This window comes from Pteropus medius, unplaced genomic scaffold, assembly GCF_902729225.1.
Source record: "Pteropus medius unplaced genomic scaffold, Ma_sr-lr_union100, whole genome shotgun sequence".
NCBI lineage: Eukaryota > Metazoa > Chordata > Mammalia > Chiroptera > Pteropodidae > Pteropus > Pteropus medius.
In genome coordinates this window covers 111,194-115,404 of record NW_024356397.1, presented here as the reverse complement: position 1 = coordinate 115,404, position 4,211 = coordinate 111,194, and the positions used below count along the sequence as shown (strand labels likewise).

The 4,211-nt window shown below is 34.4% G+C and overlaps 1 pseudogene; it reads right to left on the bottom strand.

Moving 5' to 3' along the window:
* Window positions 1-3,257: 3,257 nt before the first annotated feature.
* LOC120602273 (uncharacterized) lies at window positions 3,258-3,376 on the bottom strand (annotated as a pseudogene).
* Window positions 3,377-4,211: the final 835 nt, after the last annotated feature.

Genomic DNA, 4,211 nt, shown 5'->3' with positions numbered 1-4,211 from the left:
TAACAAATGTTATATCTATGGTTTTACTCATTCCCCCTTGATGGATCTTTGATTTTATGATGTAGCGTCTTGATATCTTGTATAGAAGCGCTAACCTCGGACTTTCTATGATAAAGCTGATGGCACAAAAAGGCATAATTTTAAAAGAACTGCTAGAAGCCTTTCAGAGCCCACTTATTCTTGAGTCTGGATTTACAACTACCTGCATGGGTTATGAAGTAGTCTTCTTTTCAAACATCAGTAATAAGCAAATCATATAGACTAAAGTTGTTGTCTTTGTCCTTTTTTTTTTTGTCAAAAAGAAAATAATTTTATTTTCAGTTTCTCTGTATATCTTTAGATACATGTTTTCTCACTTGTCATTATAGTTCTTGAAAGCTTTTCTGTATTTGACCAGATGAATGTTATTCTTTAAAATTATTTATGGAGAAATCTTTTGAAAAATTATACAGTGAACTATTATAGTTGAGAACTAGAATTTACAAGCAAAATACTCAACTTCTTCATACTTTGATAAATACATGAAAAAGATACTACCAAGAAGTATGATACACAATTCTAGGTAGTGTCCCACCAACCTATATTTTAAAGAAAAGTTATGGTAGGAAGGAGTAACGTACCAATTTATTGACGTGTATTGGACAATGCAAGCGAAGAAACCTTGGTAAAAATAATGGTAGCTTTATATACCTGCTTCATACTGACTCCCCACTCTTCTAGAATTGTGTGGTTTCTAATATCAAGTACAATTCCAAAGTTGTATTTAGAGAAGGATAGAGAGACTTGTTAATTTGAAGAACAAACAAAAAACCAAGTCAGCTGCCTATAACTAAAAAGGAATAGTGCAAAGTTAATTTATGGCCCCTTTGAAACATTGGATACAGATTGAGAAAAACCCAAACACATCCAAGTTCTTATGAGGGAAGCTTTAGCTTGTTAAGAGGACTTATTACTATTTTAAAAATTAGTATAGAGATTTTATTTATATGTATTGAATGTTTACAGTATGTTGCATGTTTGTCACGGTGCAACTGCATGATTTGGATTTTTGGCCACATACCTTGTACTCACAAGAGCTCTGAAAGGCATATTTAGTGAATACATCTGAGCTGAGATCCCAGTATCTCTCTTTAAGGCCATGCAGTATGTTCAGTAATGGGTCAGTCCCTTCCAAGTGCCACACAAAGTAAAGAATCTCCTCAAATGTTACTACTCTTACTCCCCCTGAAAATGGGTAGAGTGAGGTGCAATGAAGTCATAGTAATTAGAAAGTCATTTGTAACTGGCAATAAATTTTAATGATGGAGAAAACACTTAGAAAAATTTTACATATCAGGCAAGGAATAGTTTGTTACTTTTTCGTGATCTCAGGAATTTCCCAGACAAAAAATCCTCATTATTTAAAAGAAAAAAAAAGTTCATGAGCATTTCCTCCTTATTTCGTTAAGAATACATTAGTGTGTGTCTCTGTGTGTGTGTGTATCATGCAACATGAGATGTATTGACTTTATATCATACTATTTATTGGTTTTTGTTATTTTTCATCTGTATTGAGATATATTTGATATTTAACATGGTGTAAATTTAAGGTGTACAACATGATGATTTGATATATATATATTATGAAATGATTACCACAATAAGATTAGTTAATACATCCATCACCTCATGTAGCTACTTTTTAAAATTTTTTTGTGGTGAGAACATTTATGATTCATTCTAATAGCAACTTTTTGGTACACAATACAGCATTGTTAATTACATGCATTGTACTGTATATTAGGCCCCCAGAATTTATTCATAACTGAAAGCTTGTACCCTTTGACTGCCATCAACCATATCAGCTATCCTCTCCCCCAACCTCTGCCCTGCCCTTCACCCCTGGAAACCATCATTCTACTCTATTTCTATGAGTTCAGGTTTTTTAGATTCCACCTATAGGTGAGATCATACGGTATTTGTCTTTCTCTCTCTGACTCTTATCACTCAGCTTAATAACCTCAAAGTTCATCCATGTTGTCACAAATGGCAGGATTTCCTTCTTTATATACCAGATTTTCTTCATTCATCCATTGGTGGACACATAAGGTATTTCTGTCTTGACTATTGTAAATAAATGCTTCAGTGAACATGAGAGTACAGATACCTTTTGAGACACTGATTTTATTTCCTTCAGTTATATACCCAGAAGTGGGATTGCTGGATCTTTTGGCAGTTCAATTTTTTTGAGGAACCTCCAATCTGTTTTCCACAGTGGCTGCCACAATTTAACATTCCTACCAACAATGCAAAAGAGTTCCCTTTGCTCCACATCCTTGTAAGCACTTACCGCTATTGAAGTATACGAATTCTTTATATATTTTGGATATTGAGCTCTTATCAGATATATGGTTTGCAGATATTTTTTCCTATTCTGTAGGTTACCTGTTCACTTTGTTGATTGTTTCGTTTGCTGTGCAACTAAGAAGCTTCTGCACAGCAAAAGAAACAATCAACAAAGTGAACTGACGACCTAAAGAATGGGAAAACTATTTTATTATTTTTTATTCTATTATAAATGTTTTTAAAAATTTATCTTTGGGCAGCTCTTTTTCATATGCTTTCTCTTTTCAGATAGTATAGAATTGCAACAAAGTTTTAAAGTTGGTTTTGTATCCTACAGCTCTACTGTATTCATTTATTAGTTCTAACAGTTTTTTTTTTTTTGGTGGTATCTTTAGGGTTTTCTATATATAAGCTCATGTTATCTGCAAAGAGAGACAGTTTTACTTCTTCCTTTCCAATTTGGACGCCTTTTAAAAAGTTTTTATTGCCTCATTGCTCTGGCTAGAACTCTAATACTCTGAACAGGAGTAGGCACCCTTGTCTTGTTCCTGATCTTAAGGGAAAAAACTTTCAACCTTTTGCCATTGAGTATGATGTTAGCTGTGGACTTGTCATATATGACCTTTAATATATTGAAGTACGTGTATCATAGGATTTAAATATTGGTAACTTTATAGTATTTAAGTTATGGAATATCAAGGAGCAGAGAAAACATAATTCAAGGAAGGGATTAGTGTATTTTTGGTTGTATGGATAGATGTATCATGTTAGGTGGAATTATGACCTTATTATTGCATCTATTTTCAAATTAAATATAGTTTACAGAGATGCGTATAGGTTCCAAGTAACAAGGGGTGGATTTTTTTTTTTTAATTGGTGAGGCAACCCTTGATTGCAAGGACCTTGTTGGCTTAAAAATCTCTTTTTTTTTACGCCTACAGCACCTGGTCTTCCTAGGTGGTCTCCCATCCAAGTACTAACCAGGCCCGAACCTGCATGGCTTCTGGGATCAGACGGGATCGGGCTTGTTCAGGGTGGCATGGCCGTAGACATGGAGTGGATTTGATGTGTAATTTTATTGGTCAACTTGAATGGTTCATGAGACACTGAGATATCCGATTAAACATTATTTCTGGGCATGTCTTTGAGGGTGTTTCTGGAATAGGTTAGCATTTGAACTGGTAGCCTGAGTAAAGCAGATTGCCCTCCTCAATGTTGCAGGCCTCATCAACCCACATAGAACAGAAGATGGTTGAATTTTCTCTCTCTGCCTGACTGCTTTAACTGAAACATCCATCTTGTCCTACCCTTGGTCTCGAATTTACAGCATTGGTAGTTCTCAGGTCTTCGGCCTCAGACTGAAGTTTACATACCACTCTCCTGGGTCTCCAGTTTGCAGAAGGCAGATGGTGGGACTTCTCAGCCTCCATAATTACATGAGCCAATTCTTTTTAATAAAAATTTCATTCTAGATCAATCCACCTAATTATCTATAATCTATCTATCAACTATCATCTGTCTGTCTGTCTGTCTATCAACTATCTATCAGCTATCTATCTATCAATCTATCAACTATCATCTGTCTGTCAAATCCATCCTTTGGGTTTTGTTTCTCTGGAGAACCCTAATATACTATTTAATGGATTTCAAACTTACTTTTATTCACTATGCTGCTCTACCTCTTTATACTTCTTCTAAGCATTCTCAAAAGGTTCATTTTTTGAGGTAGAGTTTCTTAGGACCTGTGTACGTGAGAATATTTTTATAACACCCTTGCATTTAAATTATAAATTTTAGGTCCTAAGTTCTTGATTAGGACAATATCATTCTTATTCTTTTAAAGATTATCTATTCTTTCTTTCTGAAGGGTTTTAGAAATTTGTTTT